Raw genomic sequence first — 22,870 nt, 5'->3', positions numbered from 1 at the left:
CAATTGAGATGTTGATCTTCAGCCATCTGGCTAGATCATTTGAATTTTCTGACTAAGGACTCGGGGTCCTCGATTGGCAATACAAGTTCAGGATCTTTGGACCTACGTCTTTGCATACATCTGAATTGACACTGGTGTAGGCAATCATCCTAAATGGGTTTTCTATCTAAACCTAGCATGCACACATGATCAAACCATGTGTACCACGAAGCGAGCAGTTATATGTAAAACTAAAAAGCAAGTAAACACAATCAAACAAACATGCACTTGCAATCACACAATTAAATTTTCAAAATTAAACTAAGTTCAAGGTACCAATCATTCACATGTCACCTAGAAAGGGTTATCCTACTTGGTGGGACATGCAAGAAAAGAAAGCTTGACACTATAGATTGCAATACAATGTGGATCTAATCCTAATTACAAAAACAAACTAACAATCCTAATTAAAAGTGCAATGAATTAAACTAAATAATCCTAATTATTTCACAAAAATTAGAAACTAACAATCCTAATTAAACGTAAACAAACAAGAAGGCAATAAATGAATACTCATTTTTTCAATTGTCGTTCCCCGGCGACGGTGCCCAAAAATTTGGTGTGCACTTTGAAAGTATAATTTTAAAAGATATTTTTATGAAAAATGTTTATGAAAGTTTTCTACTAAATTTTAAAATTCCAACTCTCACAAGTAGTGAGAACCGGGTCGAATACAAGGAACGGGTTGAAATAAACTTCGTATTCCACCAAATGTGAATTGTTTATTGCCTTAAAAGGAAAAATTAAACTAATCAAGAGTGCTTACAAACTGAATATTAAAGAGTTATTACAAACCCAAACAATTCTGAAATTGAAACTAATTACAAGGTTTGAATGTAGCCAAAAAGGCCCTAATTAACAACAAATTAAAAAATTGCTAAAAGCTAAAATTAGAGCTCTTTCGCCTTTGCTTCTTCAATTGGACTTCAGATCCACTTCACTTCACATTATATAATCAGCAAATGGTGTCACCTCCTGCAGAAAAATAAAAAAAAAAACTACAAAAATACAAAATTCTATGCTTCTTTGAATTACTACATGAATTTAAAATTCTGCCACTATCTATTACAAATTTTTTGTTAGAACATGTTTTTGTAATTTGACAGAATCAGATAGTAAATGGATTCCAATTCTTTTCAAATTTTTCAGATATAATTTCAACACATAAATGAAGAGGATCCAACTTACAAAATTGTAAAATTCAATGTAGAACTTGATTTACTCACTAATGAACAACAACTTCAAAAATCTGTAATTGTCTGTCAAGATTTTTGACAGCTTCTGATCTCTGACATAATTGAAATAGTAAATCAGATTAGATCTTGATGAAAATTTTACAAAAAAAACTAGACAAGCTCAAAAATCCAATCTAATTTACATAATTAGATTTAAAGTTCAGAAACTTCAGATCTAATCAAAACTAAATACAAAAAATATAGGAATTAGAAATTACAGAAAACAGAGTTGTCAGAATATCTCACCAGAAAAATCATAAAATGGTCTGTGAAATGGAATCCAATCTTGCTGACTTTTTGCAGAGAGATAGAGGATTCAAGCAAAAATCATATCCAATTTACAGATTGTGATTTGGATTCTGAAACCTCCATTTATGACTGAAACAAAAAGCTAAAAAAAATTCAGAAAAATGAAATTCCAGATTTCTAGAATTTCCCACTTTGATCTATTGAATTAGATCAAAGAATGATCAATTTCAAATTTTTGGAATCAGATCTATCTATTTAACTAATCTAATTCTAGAAAAATTAAAAAGAAACAATAATTAAATTACAAAAATTACAGAAATTAAAATCTAATCTATTAGATGGATTAATCTAATGCTCTAATTGAATTAAAATCAATCAAGCATAGATCCCTATCTTGTTTTTGGATTTTCTTAAGAATAATAAAAAAATTATAGCAAAAGAGAAATTGTAACAAACAATTTTTAGAATGAACAAAAAAATCAAAGAAGAAAGACATGAAAGACTAAAGAGAATTCATAGGGAATTAAGAAAAAGTGAGGGATTGGAAAACTCACCAAACTTTAGATCTAGTGAATTTGATTGATCATCAACCTTGTAAATGTATGCAACTCTACTCCAGATTTGGATCCAAGTACTCTTCCATTGTTGATTTAGAAGAAAAGAAGACGAAGAAGGAAGAGAAAAATGGCTTATTTTAAATAGTACTTTTAAAACTTTATATATGGGTAGAATGTGATTTTTTCATTGGTTTAGGAGTGATTAATTCAAATATATATGTTCTAAGGTTATCCAATTTTTGTTTTGATAAATGATGTAGATGATGATTTGAGTATTTGTTGAAGTGCCTTCGATAGTTGAGAAAGAGAAAAAGTATCCTTAGAGTCTCTTCCCTCTTATGTATGAATTCTTCAATGAAAGCCACCTTGTTCTTGAAATCACTATTGAGCTTACGACAATGAGGCCTTATATGTCTCGGCTCATTACAACAGTGGCAAATAGCTTTTTTACCACTATAGTTACCACCACTATAGTTATTATTATTTCTATAATTATTTTTCCTCCCAAAGTGTGGAGGCTTGTAAGACTTCACATGGTTGTCAGGCTTAGATACTGCCAACACTTCATTTTCTTCTCTTTTAGACATGCCAAGACGAGTTTCCTCTTAGCATATTTCGACAACGACATCCTCTAGGAGAAGAGTAGATCTATGGAGAAGGAAAGATCTCATTTGCTCATATTTGAGGCGAAGACCATACAAGAATTGAAAGAATTACTCTTTTTCCATTTGTTGGTGCCTAAGTCAAACCCATTTAGGTTCCAAAAGTGCCAACTCATTCCATAGAGGGAATAGAGCACTAAAAAAGTTAGGGACATTCATGTCCCCTTGATTGGTGGTTCTTATATTTTCTTGCAAAAATATTGCCTTGCAAGATCTTTTTTGGTATACAACCTTCATAAATGATCGTGCTTCATTGGCCTTTCTGAACTTAGCAATGTTGATACATTTTTATGTTAATATTGTTCATAAACTATGCAAGAATTTTTTCATGGTTGCTCTCACAATCCTCTACTTTGAATTGATAATCACTAATGGTTTTGGCATGATCATCTCCTTCAAGAATCATAACTTGTTCTCCTTCTGTCTTAGTGAGCAAAAGTTGAGGTTCAAGAATAATGCCCATCACGTATCCCCAAAGCTTCTTTCCTTTAAGATTATTCTTCATGGTGGAAGCTCACATCATATAGTTTGTACCATTTAGTTTGAAGAAGAGGTCTATCTTAGAATCATGTTTCATTTTGAATGTGAGAAGGATGAGAGAGATAATGAACTAAATATGGAGACGAGAGAGATAATGAAGTAAATATAGAAGATTACCAATCCTTGAATCACCTTAATCACCACGAGCACACAAACACTGATGCCCACTCTCCACAAGTCCAAGAACACTATGACTTTGATACCATGTAATAAAGTATGCAGAAATACAAAACAAAGTGCACATGCACTATTACAAACCCAATATGGAATAATACACAAAGCACTAAGGCACTACACAAGCACAAAGTGCATACAAGACTTCAAAAAGTCAAAAGACCAACACCACAACATAAAAAATACATCCTTTATTGCACATAAAATGTTTAGAGAAGTATTAAGAAATAGGGACAAGAAGTCCCCTATTTATAGGTTACAAGAGAGAAGCGAGCTCCCAAATCGAAGTGTTGAGAGCTCCCAACAGTCATATTTTATGACTGTTGGGACTCCCAATAGCTCTATGTTACAAAAAACCAAAGAGCCCCTTCCTCAAAACAAACTAAAAGTAAGGAGGGTACCTTTCTTTTCACGCCAAGTGGTGTAAGTTTTATGAAATAAAATTTTAAAGATATATTTTTTATAAAAACAGTGTGAAAGTCAGATGCCAAATACTAAAAACCAACTCGCATGAGTGGTAGAGTCTGGGTCGATCTCAGAGAACGAAAGAAAACTTTATATTCCAAAGAAAACTAATCTACTCTTTATTGCCTTAAAAAATAAAAGAATTAATTAATTAATTAACTAAGAGTACGACCCTTTGCGGAGGCTTAAACAAATAAAAATGATTAAGTGGCCTTATTACAAACCCAAAATAAATAAATGAATAAATCTTAAGCTAAAAAGAAAAGAAAGGAAATGGGTCTTCAATGCTTGAGTTTCTAGTCTCTTTCTTGAATTTGATTGATATTCTTTCTTGTCTATTTGAATTTTTGGGAACCCTTGAGGGGCTCTCCGAAGGGCTTCAAGGGTCTTTTGAGGGAACCTTTTAGGGACCTCAGAGGTCTCTTCAGGGGCTCGTTTGAGGGCTCATTGCATGATCAACTGCTTTCCTGCAAAACAAAAACACAGAAAAAATAAACAAAAATTTAATGTTAGTTCAAAGAAAAAACACAAAAACAAGAATATAAGTACTAATAACAAACTAACTACATGTAACAATTATGAATTAATATGTAACAAACTAAAGCACTAAATGACAAAATAACAAAATTAACTAACTAACAATCAAGAAACTAATCAACTACTAACAAATTATGAAACTAACAATTAAGCTAACTACTTAACACTAAGAATCAATTTAACTAAATAAAAAACAAACTAAACAAATTAATCACTAATTAATTCTGAAACAAGAGAGAAAATAACATGCAACAACTAACTAACACAAAAGGACAATATGCTAACCGTATAAAGGAGTTGACATTAACTAATTCAATTGAATACAGAAAAAAAAATATGAATGCAAGAAATAACGTAGCTAACTAATAACTTAACTAACTTATATCTATTCAAACTAATCATGAATTAACTAACTAAATAATCATGGAGTAAGAAAAGTGCCCTAACCGAATTCAATTTCAAAATATTAAATCTAACAGAATACTAACTAATTCAAAATGTTGACTTGCTGTATGGAATCCAAGCTAAACTAATAAATAACAAACTCGAAATAATACTAACTTAAATCTAATTATCAAAAACAGATTTCAAAACTAACGATTTCAACTATTCAAAAACTAATGAAAGGCAAAGATTACTAATAAATAACAAATGCAGCTAATTACTAACTAATAGAGGAACATGTATATGGTGTCCTAACACATTAACAAATCTGGAATAATAAAAAAACTAACCTACAACTACTTAATGAGTTAATCAAATTGAACTAAGCATATAACTTGACTATTTAAGAACTACTGAAACTATTATGCAAGATGGAATCAAGAAATACTCAGACTAACATGCATCAACTAAGAACTAACCTAATTAATACATTAAATTGGAATTAACTACAAAAATTATAAATAATCTAAGAATAACAACATAAGAAATAATTAACTAAAAACGATAATTGACTACTATGGTAAATCAACTAACATGATTAAATCTAATCTAATCTTTACTTCAACTAATTCATATCTAATGAAAGTAACTAATTAATTCTGATAAAAACAAAAATTGTCGTGAATTTAAAATTGTGATCTAACTATAAAAAAAAATACTACTATCCAACTCAGCACGTGAATTGAGAAAAATAGCTAAACTAAACTATTTTAGACTTTTTTTATATTTTTAGATAATAAAACTAAAACTAATCTAATCTATATGCAATGATCAAATAAACTATATGCAATGATATGATGTATGCTATGCAGAAACTGAAACTACGAAACTACGGAGAGACGGGGAAGAAGAAATGTACCTCACTATCCATTTCTGATGGAGGGATTACTAATAAAAGGCAAAGATTACTAATAAATAACAAATGCAGCTAATTACTAACTAATAAAGGAACATGTGTACGGTGTCCTAACACATTAACAAATCTGGAATAATAAAAAAAACTAACCTACAACTACTTAATGAGTTAATCAAATTGAACTAAGCATATAACTCGACTATTTAAGAAATACCGAAACTATTATGTAAGATGAAATCAAGAAATACTCAAACTAACATGCATAAACTAAGAACTAACCTAATTAATATATTAAACTGGAATTAACTACAGAAATTATAAATAATCTAAGAATAACAATATAAGAAATAATTAACTAAAAACGATAATTGACTACTATGGTAAATCAGCTAGCATGATTAAATCTAATCTAATCTTTACTTCAACTAATTCATATCTAATGAAAGTAACTAATTAGTTTTGATAAAAACAGAAATTGACGTGAATTTAAAATTGTGATCTAACTATAAAAAAATACTACTATCCAACTCAGCATGTGAATTGAGAAAAATGGCTAAACTAAACTATTTTAGACTTTTTCTTTTTATATTTTTAGATAATAAAACTAAAACTAATCTAATCTATATGCAATGATCAAATAAAGTATATGTAATGATATGATGTATGCTATGCAAGAACTAAAACTATGGAACTATGGAGAGACGGAAGAGAAGAAATGTATCTCACGATCCGTTTCTGATGGTGGGATTAAGAAAAAAGAACGTGGTCTTACCTTTGAGCCGCATGTGCCTCCGTCGAGAGGGGGTAAGAAGAACCGACGTCAGAGAAACTTTAGAAGCAAGACAAAATTGGGGGAGAAAGGAAGAAATCGAGGGAGAATCGATTGGGAACAAGAAGGAGGAGGAAGAGAAGAGAAGAGGCATGCATTTTCTTAAGAGGCAAAAATGTGGGCTGCAACTAAGAAAATAATATTTATACTGAAAATTCTAGGTTACACGATTTCTATGAAAGTCCAAATAATTTTCAAAAATTTCAAAAAGGGTCTTCATCTAAAAACGTGTTTTCTAAAAAGAGACTACTTCTAAACTAATTAAAATTAATTAATTAACTCTTAATCTAATTAGACTACAAATTAAATAGTCATAAACTAATCTAAACATTGAAAAATGTAGGGAAGCGCTTGAAATATTCAATTTTACCTATATTTTCAATTTCAAAGCAGTTTCTCAAAAATGCTAATAAGAATGAGTTTTTTATGCAATTTTTCACTGGATCATGCATAGAATAGTATGAATAAAATGCAAAAAATATGCATGATCACCAAGCATGATATTTGGTACAGTCTTTCTTCATGTGACCCTCACATTTGCAAAAAAAACAACTGGATTTTGTATCTTGATGTCTCTTATGTTTCTTCTGTGGTTGAGGGTTCACTGCAGCTTCCTTATTCTTTTTATTTTTTTTAAATTTGTCTTTAGAGGTAATCGCCAAGTGAGCACTTTCTGTCTTTTCTTGCTTCATCATTTTCTCTTCTTGTACACAATGAGAAATAAGCTCATTAAGAGTGCATTTATCCTTAAGGCAGTTATAACAGACCTTAAATTGATTGTATTATGTGGGAAGAGATATCATAACCAAATGCATGAGTAAGTCATCAGGCAACTCTAACTTATTAAACAAGCGAAACCAGTTGTTGATCTTCTTTTTCTAAAACTGGTTTCAAACAGGTCATTTCGAATCAACCCTCATGTTGATCTTCTTTTTCTAAAACTGGTTTCAAACCGGTCATTCCGAATCAACCCTTGTGTTGATATTCTTTTCTAAAATTGGTTTCAAACCGGTCATTTAAAAAAAAAAACTAATTCAAATGTAGCAACCATGTGTTGGTAGAACACAAAGTCGTCAAATTTTCGATCGTATCTACCCATTTTCAAAATTGAAAAATAGCATTGCAACTGATCATATCTCTCTTTCCTTTTCTCCTGGATTTTGATCCATATATTTCGATCCTGTTTTCAAATCTCTTCACATTACTTTCCTATGTTTTTTTGGAAAATCCCTTGATCATTACAGTGAGAAACTGCCAGCCCAGAAGATCACTATGTATTCAAAGGTTTGACAATTTCTGGAGTATCTACTTTCTTATCAACCTTTGAATAAAACATTTTTTCATGCTAAACAGTATTTTAAGGCTCTAACGATGGAGCTTTTATATATATATACCTGAAAATATTTTTTGACAACCTAGAAGATCACTATGTATTCAAAGGTTTGACAACTTCTGGAGTATCTACTTTCTTATCATCGGTAATGTCAGACCTAAAAACAATATCAGAAGCAAATTTAGTTTGAGATAGTAGATAACCCCTAGGAGAGTAAGCAACTTCAATACCTAAGAAATCTCTTAAAAAGCCTAAATCAGTCATTTCAAAATGAGATTTAAGAAGGTTTTTGATGTTTTCAACTCTCTGTTTTATCTCTTCTAGTGATGATCATATCATCCATATATAGAAGAAGCACAATGATCCCTGCATTAGAATTCTTAATAAACAAAGCAATGTCAGTCAAGCAGAAGTGAAAACCAATATCAATCATAACATGACTAAACCTATCATACCACACTTTGGGTGCTTGCTTAAGGTCATAAAGAGTTTTTCCCAGGCAAAGAACTTTACCCTTAAAAATATTGAGACCAGGAGGGGCTTTCATGTACACTTCTTCAACTAGGTTTCCATTTAAAAATACATTTTTGATGTCCATCTAAAATATGAACCATTTCTTAATGAAAGCTAAGGCAATTAAGGTTCTGACTGTTGTCATACGAGCAACAGAGGCAAAGGTTTCTTCATAGTCAATGCCATATTCTTGGGCATAACCTTTGGCCACAAGACGAGCTTTATATCTTTCAAGAGTACCATCAGTCCCAGTTTTAACCTTATAAACCCATCAACATCCTATAGGTTTATTTTCAAGTGGAAGGTCTTGAATAGACCATGTATAAGCCTTTTCAAGTGCATCTAACTCGGTTTTCATGGCTTCTACCCATTTGACATCATTCTTTGCTTGATAGTATGAAAATGGTTCTTCATATGAGTGAATTAATGCAATAACTGCCCTATATGTGGGAGAGAAAGATTCGTATGACACAATTTTTTCTGGAGGCCTTGAGACTCGGGATGACCTTCTGGTTGGAATTTTAGAATATCTTTCAAGTGCACATGGAAGATTAGGCTCTCGTCATCTTGAATATTGTATACTAGTATCTCTATGAAATTCTTTATTGTCAACATTGTAATCAAGGTCAATAATACCTTGATCATCATCAAAGTTATAGTGATGATCATATTCATCAGATTTTGATGTTAGATCTAACAAAAAAGAGTACTTTGTGACTTCCTTTAGTTTTTCAAAATCAAATACGTTCTCTTTTTCTAGAAAAAAAACATTTCTTGATACATATAACTTATTATTTTTAAGTCAAAACACCTATATGCTTTTTTATTTTCAGCATATCCTAAAAAGGCACAAGGAACCACACGGAGAGAAAGTTTATCATTTTTGTCCATAAATATGAAACATTTGCATCCAAATACTCTCAGTCTAGAGTAATCTGAAGAAAGGTTTACAAGTTTTTCGATTGATGTTATATTTTGCAAAGAAAAAGAAGGCATTCAATTAATCAAATAGGTGGCAATCAAGGCAGCTTCTGCCCAGAAATCTTTTGGGACTTGATTTGTTATTAATAGAGTCCTAGTAGTTTCCAGAATATGATGATGTTTTCATTCTGCTAGCCCATTTTCTTGGGGTGTATATGGAAAAAACCTTTGATGTGTGATGCCATGCAAGTTATGGTAATTTTTAAAATCTGTGGACAAAAATTCCCCCCTGAATCTATGCGAAAGATGAAAATTTTATTTTGAAACTTGTTTTTAACCATATTATGAAATGTTTGAAAGTATGAAAATACTTCAGACTTATGTTTTAGAAAGTAAATCCATGTATGTTTGGAATAATCATTGACAAAGATGACATAATAAGCAAGTCCTCCTTTAAAAATTTTTGGTGCAGGACCTCAAACATCTGAGTGAACTAATTCAAGTGGTCTCGAAGTTACAAAAGTTCTATTCTGAAATGTTAATCTTTTCATTTTGCCAAGAATACAATCTTTACAAGTAAACATTTCAGAATTACAAAATTTTCCTGGATTTGAAAAATGTTGGATTTTGGCTATATGAGGATGATCGAGTCTTTTGTGCCACAACTCCAACTCATTTTTCTGAATGTTATAACAAAAAGCTTTCTTTGACATTTCCAAAAAATTCATGTAATAGAGTTCTCCTTCTCTATGAACTTCCTTAATAAGCTTTCCTGACTGGCGATCCTATACCCAACAACCATGAGAAGAAAAAGAAATATTACAACCATGGTCAAATATTTGAGAAACGGATAATAGATTTAAATTTAGTTTGAGAATAAATTTTACTTCTGGAACCAAAAATTTCTCAGTTTTATGGATTTTTTCAAAATTTTTTATTCCTTCTATTTCAAGAGAAGTTCCGTCAACTGTAAAAACTTTTGACACACTTATTTTATTTTTAACACATTCGGATAAACTTTTATCATTTAGGATCATATGAAATGAAGCACCAGAGTCAAGAAGCCAAGGAAAGTTATCTGCATCGAAAAAAGATGAAGCAACTGCCCCAGTCGAAGCTTCTGATGAGGGGGAAGCTTCTTTGATGAGAGGTTGGAGAATCTCCATTAGTTGAGCCATAAAGACTGGTGCATCTGGATCTTTGGGCTTTGATCCAGGGTCTGGCATTTGCAGGCCCGTGAATATGTGACCTTCACTTGTGTTAGAGAATGTCTAGTCTGCACATCAGCATCTCTCTACAAGTTACCACTTTGCGCATTGTCTTGTTGTGGGTTCTTTTCATCTGCACCGGGTGAAGCAGAAGGCACGCAGCCAAAACAAACACAAAACGGCACTGCATGCATCAATGAACTTAACTAGAGGAATAGGCACCCTGATGCGATGAGCAGTGGGGATGACCCTTTGCCTTCAACAAAACAACTCTGACAACAGATATCTTGGCTCCCACCACGATGAAGAACGTAGCGAAATGTGATACTTGATGTGAATTGCAAAATCTCGTGAATCATCGAGTCTTTGAACACAAGTTGCGCCTGAGGCCATTTGGCTGAGGGCACATCTGCCCGGGCGTCACGCTATGCGTCCCTCCTCCTCCCCCCACTCTGAGTTTGAAATGGATGGAAGGAGGAGCGGAGGATTGGCCTTCAGTGCCTTTTTTATGGGTGTGTCGTCGAATGAAATGTTGGCTCACAACACGATGAGGTGAGGCAAGTGGTGGATTGTCATAGTCGTGCACTCTGTGTGTGGTGGATTGCCGCAGCTCGCATGAAGTGTCAGAAGCTTGTTGAAACTCTAAAGGTGATTTCTCGTCTCAGCTTAGCGACCCCAGGTCAGGTGAGGCCACCCGCTGAGTTTAAGCATATCAATAAGCGGAGGAAAAGAAACTTACAAGGATTCCCCTAGTAACGGCGAGCAAACCGGGAATTTTTGGATGGTGGGCAATCTTTCTTACAATGATCAAATGGTTAGGATCTGCGCAGACCAGACCAGACCTTGGCAGCATGACTTAAAAAATCTTATTTTTAAGTTCAAAAAACATGATCCAAAGTAGGATGCCTATCAAATAAACTATGTTGAGTACATCCTTATCATTACCAATAAATAAATAAATATATTTAGTTATTTATTCTTTCTTTCTTTCTTCATTCCATATACAATGCATGTACATTTTATATTGTATACAAAACATGCAAAATTTTGCATTGTTATCCATGCACAAAAATGTATGCACAAGGTCACAGGTTCTTTGGTTTGGTTTGGTTTTGGGGTGTTAGCTAACTGGTTTTTATTTTGGATTCTTTGCTTTACATTTTGTTCATTATCTTTTAATAAAAGTAGGGGGGGACCTTCTCCCTCAGCGGGTTCCTTATTCAAAAAAAAAAAAAGGGTCACAAGTTCAAAACCCACGAGTCCTTGCCGCAAGGTCGAAGCTGGGTAGTACTCTCTGGTCGGCAAGAGGGATCTCAAGAGTTTTACCAACCGGAGGCTAGACAATGTACGATGGGATTTTCCAAAAAAAGTTTTAGTTTTGAAACTTGAAACAAATAGAAAGAGCGAGTCGAGTTTGTCCAAAAATCGTGCAAGTCACCGAACCTCACCGGTCTCGATGACCAGTTTGGGGTATGCCTTCGACCGAGTCAACTCTGTGAGTTTGCCACTCGTGCTTGGAGTATTCAACAGTCAATATCATCTTTATTGGTGTTAATGGAAAAAAGGTACTCGCATAAGGCGAAGGTTTTATAAAAGATTATCCTATATCGAAGCTTTTACAAATTATCTAACCTTTTATAAGATGATGTCCCTTCATTTCACCTCGAGCGGTGAAGAAGATGGCGTTCCCGTGGATAAGAGTTCCTCCACGCTTGACTGATTTGGTTGACTGTATTAAAACGCTTCTGAGCTCGTACTTTTTTATTATGTTGTTTTGTGTCTTCTCCGCCCTTATGTCTAGATATTAGAAACAATGCCGATGCAAACTTCGATTGCCCTTATTATGTTGTTTTGTTCACGACTTGTAAAAAGCACGATTCAAAGGCAGATTCTTCGCATCTGTACCATAACACAATCTATGAAAAGCGCACGATCTAAACTCTACCCACCCTTTCCGTCACCGTGGCGTTTGATGCGAGAGTGCAAGCTGACAAAAGAAAAAGATATTTTTTTTTCACTTTCGTTGGGTTTGGGTTAGACTGTATCCAGAAAAAGAAAAATATTTCTATGAAAGGTTTTGAAATGATTTTCTAAATGAAAAGTTTTTACTTGTTTGTGTAGCATAAGAAAAACAGAATGAGAAAATGTGAAAAAAATGAGAAAGAGAGAGTCGATCAGCCCTTTCTCAAAGAGCGATGGTCGACCATGCTCAAGAGAGAAAGATCTAAAAATGGTGGTGGGTGAACAATTGCCCTAATGCAAAAAGAAATTTTGAAAGGAAAAATTTCTTCGCTCCCGTGGGTGGGGGGCAGGGGAATTTTTCCTATCAAAAATCAAACTTTTCTTTTAAAAAATTTCTCTCATTTGGAACAATTGTCTACCTGCAGCTGTAGAGGCGGAAACAGTAAAACTGAAAGGGGGCTCTACTGCTTCCACAGCCACCGGCGGCTGGTCTCAGACGGCTAACCGCCATCGTCCTCGGCCATCCACCGACTATGAACAACCGGCCAAACGGCCTGATGTGGTCGATTGTGGCTATTTACAACCACAGTCACCAGCAGCCCCCTACGGCTGCCACCGGCAGCCATGGCAGCCATCGATGACAGCTGGCCTCAAGCGGCCAGCCACCACCTATCGCAGCAGGGCCTCATCCGGCCACCTAACAGCTGCAACTCGCAACTGATGGTGGTGTGGGGCTCCAGTTATCCGACTGAGAACCTATATCTTGCTCATTGACGGCGACCATTGCCAGCCTCCGTGGGGAGATAGTGACTGCGGCCAACCGTAGGTGGTGTGTCGTCGATCAACGCCTCCCCCTACCATCGATTTTCCAAACACCGAACGAGAATCTGGTGAAGGAGAAGAGATGACTGCCGACATAATTTTTCAATGAGCATCGCATGGATGCTAGCACCCCCGAACATAAGCAGCGAAAGCATGGTGTGGGCACATAACCCAATGTCAGCTTAAATAGATATTTGAAGAGCTACTTACCAAAAGCAGCTATGGACGATCTGAACAAAACAATGCTTCGGTAGGTTGGCGTTCTCCTCAGTCAATCGACGCTCTCAATGATCTCAGGATACAATGTCGAAAGGTGAACAGGACTCTAGAACCTCAAACAGAGTGAGAGAATCGGTTTCACGTATGTAGTCCTATTTATAGAGATATATGTTAGGAGGTTCATAATGGGCATGCATAGACAGTTATGAGACCTCATGTCTTATAACCCCCAAAACTGAAAGGCCTCGCCTATGTTGTCCCTTGATGTGCCCTTGTCAATACGGGTCACATACAAGTTGGATCTGATTCAGTTCAATCCAAAAAATCCAACGGGTGATGGATAATGACGAGGGTGATTTTACAGAGGTGGGTAATGGTGGGTGGTGAGATGGATGGTGGTGGTGGTGGTGACGGTGAGATAGTGGGTAACAGTGGTGATGTGGTGAGATGGGTGGTGAAGAGTGAACCTCACTATTTTCTTTTGGGTAAGAAACATTTCTCAGTGGAGAGATGGAGGAATGTTAATTTTTTATTAAAAAAATATAATTTTTAGAAAAACTTTCTTAAAGAGATTTTTTCTTTTGTTTGGAATGGTAAAAAAAATTGTACAGATTTTAAAATTTGTATCACTTTTCTTACATTTTTCCTACTTTCAAACGTGCCCTTAGACACATTTTTTATTTGTCTAGTTCCCCAATTAGACTTGACTATATTTATTTTGACCACGGCCTAGATTCCAACATGTATTATCCGGTTGTAACAATTTAGATCAGATTCAGTTCAGAATCAGGTCACAACTCTGACTCATTTGCGTCTCTAGTACTGGAGGGTTGGAAGCCAACCCCACCACTTGTACATATCCCGTACCTATAAAGCCCACGGGGTCACTTAAGTGCATTGTTGTGGTCCCCTGATCTTCTAAATTTGTTAACCTATGTATTAGAACACACTATAGGAACTATTTATAGTAACATGGTCATATATATTTTAAGGTACGATCATCTCAAATGAAATTAACCCTTACCTGAATGGGAATGAAAGAAATATACCTCTTCAGAATGAGGTTCAGGTTTAACCCTTACTTGAACGGAAATGAAAGAAATATACCTCGTTAGAATGAGATTCATGTTTAACCCTTACCTAAACGAGAATGAAAGAAATACCTCATAAGAATGAGGTTCAAGTTTAACCCTTACCTGAATGGGAACGAAAAATATATGAAATCCTTGAATGAAGAAACCATAATAGGACTTTCGAATTTGCACAGAGAATCTCAAAGGGGTTGCAAAAGGCACAGAAAATGGGGATCCCTGAAGCTTTGAAAAAGGGATGTAGAATGGGGTGTCTCATGACTGAGACTGAAATGAGCTTTTGAAATAACCTTTTGCGAAACTAGGCTCGATCTAGAACCTGAAAATAACTTTCTATGGTGGGACAGTAGGGAAAGCAGAGAAATATGCAGATCTAAGAGCCTGAGCACTCAGACCAAACAGAAGGGAAGGATCTTGAAAACTCAAGTTATCAAGTCTTGAAAAGGGATAAATGGGGTCACCAAGATATATCAAAAGAAAAACAAGTTCTTATTTCATGTCAGGATAGCCAATAAATACTGCCAAATAAGATAAAACTGTAGCTGATTCAAATGTTGAAAATGTGCACGTATGTGTAAAAGATATTTTCTCTTTTACCTAGAGTATTTCCTTCAACGAGGTTAACTCTATTGAATCCAAAATCAAATTCAAATTTTGTGGCTATTGAGCTTCTTCAAGGAAGTTATCCATTTCCTTGATATGAAAACAGAGAAATTATTCTCAGTTTCATAAAAGCAAATGATAAAAAGATATTGACAAAAGAATTTTGCATCAGTAAAGATAATTTCTGGTAATTTTGGCAGTTTGATACCTGAGGTTTTTCCATGATCTTTTTTTTGCATTTTTTTTGAGACATTGAACTTTCTTGGGGTTTGGCGAGAAGTTCATCACATCAAATCCTTCATCTCGAAGGTGTTCTGGTTTTCTCTAGAAGGGTACATCACAGGCTCCTTCAACTTAGAGGTGATCTGATTTTCTTTGGAAGGGTACATCACACGCTCCTTCAACTTGGAGGTGGTCTGAGCCTTCTTTGTCTCAGAAATTATACCGATGATATTGTCTCTTTAATTGAAATCGCTTGATGATAATCAAATATCTTTTAGGGTTTGTTGGGAGGTTCATCGCATTAGCTTTCAGCTTGGCAATGATCTGAACTTTTCCTGAAAGAATCTGTCACATGCTCCTTCAACTTGGAGATGATCTGAATCTTCTTTGTCCCCATGAGTCTAACTCGCTTATCGATCTTCAACTTGACGATAGTAGAGAGATCCCTTTTGCAGATAATCAACTATGCTTGCATTTTTTAGAAAATGAGTGGATTCTTTTAACGTTCAGAATATTTCTATTGCCAGAAAAATTGTCTTTGAAGTGCGCCATAGCTATGATCAATATCAATTCATTTCTGGCCTTTCAAAATCATTGAATGTTCCTTTGTGGTCATATCAAGGATTTTTTTTTCATCCTTTCGGTTGACCAACAGGGAAAGAAATGAATTTTTCTGTTTTTCGCAAAAAGTTTCACCTTTTTGAAAGGAATACTAGAGGTAATTTGAGGTGATTCTTTTGTGCAATAAAATTCTGAAATCAGCGAACAATTTTAGTAACAAATTGGCAAAAATGTCCTAGAATCCTTAGTGAAAGAATTACCTGATGTCAAATTAATAAATCACGACTGAAAATTACTTCTCTTTTCCCCAAGAGAAGTTCAGGTTTAACCCTTGGCCTGAATGGGACGACAAGAAATACTCTTTTTTCCCTAAAGAAGAGGTGTTTGCAAAACATAACTTTCGAAGAGAAATTAAGTTTTCGTCAAAACTTCCTAATTTTAGGCTTCTCTTATGGAAAGGTGATCAGAAATGGGTCAGAAAATATATCATAGAGGAGCGAATCCATCACACTCTTCCTGGAAAAGGATCCTCTATGACGGGGAGGCCGAAATAAAAGATTGGGGGCCACAAAAGAAAATGAGCTTCCGTTGGAGCTCTCCCTGTAAAAAAGGGTTTCTTTGTGTAAAGTAAAAAATTATTGTTTTGTAAACAGTTCGTGAAAAAATGAGTCCCTTCAAGCTCTCTCTAAAAATAGGGTTCTTGCGAATGAAAGAAAGAAATGGGTTGCTTGAGAGGAACGAGTTCCCTCGAACTCTCCATGTAAGAAAGGGTCCTCCATAAGCAAAATGATTGATTGAGATATTGGGCCAACTTGAAAATAAGTCAAAAATTAAAATACTATCATTAGCATAATTACAATCCGAAGGTCGAAAAATAGTTGTCATTTGACAAAATTGCAACCCGAAGGTTGTAAGATGATTTAAATTGAGAAATTATAACCCGAGGGTTGAAAAATGATTGAATTTGAGAAATTATAACCCGAGGGTTGGAAAATGATTGAAATCGAGAAATTATAACCTGAGGGTTTGGAAAATTATTGAAATTGAGAAATTATAACCCGAGGGTTGGAAAATGATTGAAATTGAAAAAATTATAACCCGAGGGTTTGGTTATGAAAATTGGTAATGACAAAGACTGTAACCTGAAGGTTTGGTTGCAAAGAAATTGGTTCCATAGGGGTTCAACCTAAGAACTATATCGGTTCAGCAGGGGTTCAACCTACGAACTATTGGTTTCATAGGGATTCAACCTAAGGTCCACGATTTTGAGGATGAAATCAGTTTTAAGGATTGGATGTTTGAAATATTCGTCCAACTAGAAAGTTGGATTTTAAAGGAAAGGTGTAACTTAGAAGTTTTGGATTTTTGAAAGAAAGTTTGAGTCCGAACTCATTTTTGAAACAATGTTCGAGTCAGAACTCATTTTTTGAAACAATGTCTGACTCGGAACTCATTTTTAAAACAATCGTTCGAGTCGAAACTCATTTTTTAAACAATGTCCTAGTCGGAACTCATTTTTTGAAACAATATCCAAGTCGGAACTCGTTTTTGAAATAATGTCTGAGTCAGAACTCGTTTTTGAAACAATCGTCTGAGTCGGAACTCATTTTTGAAACAATCATCTGAGTCAGAACTTATTTTTGAAACAATGTCTGAGTCAGAACTCATTTTTGAAACAATCGTCTGAGTCAGAACTCATTTTTGAAATAATCGTCTGAGTCGAAACTCATTTTTGAAACAATCGTATGAGTCAGAACTCATTTTTGAAACAATGTCCGAGTCGAAACTCGTTTTTGGAAACAATGTCCGAGTCAGAACTCGTTTTTGGAAACAATATCCGAGTCAAAACTCATTTTGAAACAATTGTCTGAGTCAAAACTCGTTTTGAAACAATTGTCCGAGTCAGAACTCGTTTTTTAAACAATGTCCGAGTCAGAACTCGTTTTTTGAAAGAGTTAGACTAACTTGGAAGTTGGATAGCATTTAATCTGAAAATCGAATTTTTGGAGATTGCCAGTGCGAGGACTAAATTTTTAGAAGAATGGTTTGATTTAAGATTTGGAAATGACCAGTGTTGGGACTAGGTTTAGAAAATGATTCGATCTATGATCGAAAATTTTGAAAATGGCCAGTTCGAAGACTGAGTCTTGACTTGTAAGCTGAACTTGGCGAAATATTGGTGTTCTAAGAATTTTTTATGATTGTGATGATAATTTTGTGTTCCTTATGGTCACCAAAGTATATATTAACCTTTGAATAAAACATTTTTCTTAACACCCAAATTCATTCCGTCCTCGCACTGGCAATGTATGAATGTTAACGGTATACTTTTTATGATTTATATGTATTGCGTGTGATAACCATGTCAGGTGACAAGCCACGGCCACTTCTAGCCAGGAAAGCGGAGCCCTTATAGACGATTAAGTTTTTTTTTAGTGATTATAAACAAATAGCTCTGAATGACAAGAAATTAAAAAAAAACAGACTGCTATTATGGGTTACTGCTCCTTATAGCCTTAAGTATGCAAACGGAAATTTGATTTCAATCAGAAAGATCTAAGTGACGAACTGAAAATGATTTGCTTTGATTGAGAGAGATCAATGGAGGAGAGAGACTATGTGCAGATCCCATAAACACGACCACCATATGTTTGAACCAATTCTACAATGCATTATCAACCTAAACAGTGGTGGCAAAAAAAAATGTCTACAAAACGACCCCCATATCCTAAAAAACTTAGAAACAATGCATCGAATCATAATGCAACACCCACCACTAACTTAAAGTGAAATAAAATCTACAAATCCAAATTGGTGAGCCCAATGGTATGCAGAACCACCAGTAAGTTATGCCAAGCCATGTGTTCTATTCTTCTATCTTGGTAGACTTGTTTTTCTCAATCAATGAATCCTAATGAAGATGCATTAACAATGTCTATGGAAGGTCCAGTTCTCCACTTCACAAAACAATATCAAAATTATAATAGCTCTCTCTGTCTCTCACTCTGTCTCTCACTCTCTCTCTCTCTCTAAAAAAAATGAACAAATTGACCAAATATACTGTCTGCAGTCAACTTGAGTTGTCTATTTTGTGATGAAACTTTCATTCCTTAACCAACAGCATGTTGGGGATACATGGAATCTAGAAACCAACATCCTCCCTTAACCAGAAAAAGGAAAATTGAACAAACTAAAAAAGGCAGACAACAGTTGTGCAACTGGATGCAGGATTTTGACTTGTCGAAGGCTCCCATACTTCAACTATGAGACTCGATTGTTTGTTTCGATATAGTCACCAATTGTTACATCTAACGATATAAATATGTTTTTTTAATATTTAAAATAATTTTTGAATATTTAACCATACAGATATGTCTACCCTAGTTTATTCATCATGTTATTAGGATTAATCGTTAGCAATAAACTATAAAAATTAATTTTTCATGATGGTAAAAAATTGATGGATCACAATTCATAACGATAAGGGTGTATAAAAATGGCCCCAAGCCTCAAGTTTGACTCAACCTTAATACATGAAAATTTATATAGAATGTACCAAACACGATCCAAAGATTAGTTTTTGCTTTTGAAGATCATATCCATATAAGTCAAGAGTACACCACCATAAATTGTCATGGTTCAGTATGACAAAGATTTAAACATTCAAACACACCCTTACTGTTGGTCAATCATGAAAAAAATCAACACTAAGGCTTTAAAGGGAGAGTTTGCACACACACACACACACACACACACACATATATATATATATATATATATATATATATATATATTAGCCCCCATTTCTCGTTCTGTCCTATAGGTTTTAAGTGTTTTATGATAGATCTGAACCGTTAGATGTGTTTAGCATGATCAATTTAGTGGGAATCGACTATTGGATGATTTTATGAGCTGAGAAAAACTGGTACCTTCATAGCCATTGATTTTGGATCACCAAAAAAACCTGTATACAGGTCAGATTCTGGCGATCTAAAAGCCAGTTTCCACTAAACAAAACCTATAGATCACATCTAAGGTGTTAGACATGAAAAAAAAATACTTAAAACTATGATTTTTGAAGGGGCCTAACAAGACCTAACAAAAAAGGGGGCCTAAGGAACTCATTATATATATGTGTGTGTGTTTCTCAATACATTACCACCATATTACATGCTTGATTTTCATACATTTAAGCTTTAAATGCAAAATCTAACCTTTAGATCATGTTTATCATGTTCTTTTTACTATATTCATGTTTTAAAGTTGACTGAAATATGAGATTTTATACAATTTCCAAACATTTATAAATTGTGAGCTGTTGATTTGTCACCATCTCGAAAATGAAATCTTGTGGTGTATCGAACATGATGAAACCTTCTACCATAGTAAATAAACCATGTGAAACACACATAGTTAGATCGTTATTTGATGGCTAGATTCACACAAACGAGAGCGTGCCCCACGGTATGGTATCATGGTATAGAACTATTATATGTATATATTTGTATATCTATTGAGAGAGAAAGAGGAGTAATGTTGAACTCATTGTGAGTTCAATGTTCCATTGGACACACGCGCCGCTGATCGTGTGTGTAATCAGCAGCACACACAGTTAACAAAAGTTCTTTAGCGGTCACAGCCGCCCCTAAAGACCCCTTTTTTCACTACGTCAATGTGTAAGGAACATTTGATCAACATACAAGACTGGGTTTTATATTGGCTCCCAAACAAAGTCTTAGGGCACATTTGAAAGTAGAAATAAAATCATAGAAAGAGAAAATTTTGCCTATGAGAAATTTTGATATGATAATTTTTCTAAAATAAATTTTTTTCACTTGTTTGTGTACATGAAGATGAGGAAGGGGAGGGAGGTGTTGGGAGTGCCTGCACACAAGAGATATGAAGAGCATACCTGATGCAGCCATGACTGTCCGGTAATAGTCGACAATGGACCAGTTGAGCATTTCTGAGATGTTCGACTCCCCCAGCCGATCGCTACCCTCAATGAGTGCAGGCCCTTCAGCGATGGTGAGCAGGATCCAATCCCAACAATGGAAATCATGTATGATTTCCCTTTAGTTTTCTGCACAGAGGTCTCTCATCAACACCCTCTTATATAGCATTAATCCTTATTAGGTAACAGTTACGTAATTGTTCCCTTCCAAAATCGTGGGGCTTATCCGATAGGGACACCTTTATAGGAGTCCTTAATGTGGGTAATGCCCATATTACGTGGGTGACTCCAACATTCTCCCACTTGTCCCAGCGATAAACCCTCAACCGAATACCTTATGAGAATTGTTTGATGAATAGATTGGCCTTTAAAATCTATTCTACAGATCTTTAGTTAAATCTCTAATCCTTATGAGATTAACAATAAACAACCATAATGAGAATCATAAAACATTATATGTGATCACTTTATTCATATGCATATGTCAAAAAGTGTTTAACAAGCTCATTCTCAATACATGTTCGGAATACAATCTCGGTGTTAGCCCTTTAGTAAGAGGATCAACAATCATCTCTTTGGTACCAATATTAACAATATGCACTAGATGATTCGCTGTCATTTTTTTGACAATAAAGTACTTTAATTTCATATGCTTACATGACATAGTACTTTTATTGTTATTCAAAAAAGATACCGCAACTTCATTATCACAGTAGACGTTAAGTAGCTTCTCAATGGAATCAACCACCTTTAACTGTGATATGAAATTCTTCAACCATATGGCCTGCGAAGTAGTCTCGTACAATGCTATAAACTCTGCTTCCATGGTGTGAGCAGTAGTGGTTGTCTGCTTCCCACTCCTCCAAGAGATTGCTCCCCCAGCAAGTAAGAAAATATACCCAGTAGTAGACTTTCTGCTATCAAGGCATCCTCCTAAGTCCGCATTTGAGTAGCCAATGACCTCGAGGTGATTAACCTTATGATATGTCAACATATAGTCTTTTGTCCCTTGCAAATATCGCAAGACTTTCTTAGCAGCCTTCCAATGGGATATGCTTGGGTTAGACTAAAATCTACCAAGCATCCCTACTACGAAAGAAATATTTGGACGTGAACAAGTCTGCGTGTATTGCAAGCTGCCAACAACTGATGCATATGGATAAGCACTCATCTGTGCTTTGTCAATATCGCTCTGTGGACAATTCTTTAGGCTTAGTTTATCACCTTTTGATATGGGTGATGTACTATTGCAAGCTGCCAACAACTGATGTATATGGATAAGCACTCATCTGTTCTTTGTCAATATCGCTCTGTGAATAATTCTTTAGGCTTAGTTTATCACCTTTTGATATGGGTGAGGTACTAGAAGAATAATTCTTCATCCCATATTGCTTTAATACCTTATTTATGTAGGATCTTTGGGAGAGGCCTAGAAAGCCTTTTGCTGTCTCAACGGATCCTTATGCCAAGTACATAAGCAGCCTCACCTATATCTTTTATATCAAAATGTGATGCATGAAACTGTTTTGTCTCTGCAAGTAATTTTATATCGTTGGTTGCAAGCAAAATATCATCTACATACAACATCAATATAATGAACTTACTCTTACTTTCCTTAAGGTATATACATTGATCAATAATATTTTATGTAAACCCGAAAGTCACAATGACTTGGAAAAATTTAATATATCACTGTCAGGAGGCCTGTTTAAGTCCATATATTAATTTGTTAAGCTTGCAAACCAAACAATCATCTTTAGAGAAACCAAGAGGTTGTTCCGTGTATACCTCTTCATTCAGATCTTCGTTGAGAAACATTGTTTTCACATCCATTTGATGTAGCTCTAAGTCATAATGAGCTACTTGAGCCAAAA

General features: G+C 34.8%; 1 non-coding gene across 1 annotated transcript; it reads left to right on the top strand.

Annotated features, from left to right (window-relative positions):
• Nucleotides 1–10,830: 10,830 nt before the first annotated feature.
• On the top strand, nucleotides 10,831–10,985 carry LOC149838084 (5.8S ribosomal RNA). Its single transcript, XR_016432294.1, has one exon. It is a non-coding gene; the product is annotated as a 5.8S ribosomal RNA (ribosomal RNA).
• The last annotated feature ends 11,885 nt before the right edge of the window (nucleotides 10,986–22,870 follow it).

Source organism: Nuphar pumila, chromosome 5, assembly GCF_984573655.1.
Source record: "Nuphar pumila chromosome 5, dmNupPumi1.hap1.1, whole genome shotgun sequence".
Taxonomy (NCBI): domain Eukaryota; kingdom Viridiplantae; phylum Streptophyta; class Magnoliopsida; order Nymphaeales; family Nymphaeaceae; genus Nuphar; species Nuphar pumila.
This window is presented reverse-complemented; position numbering and strand designations above follow the sequence as displayed.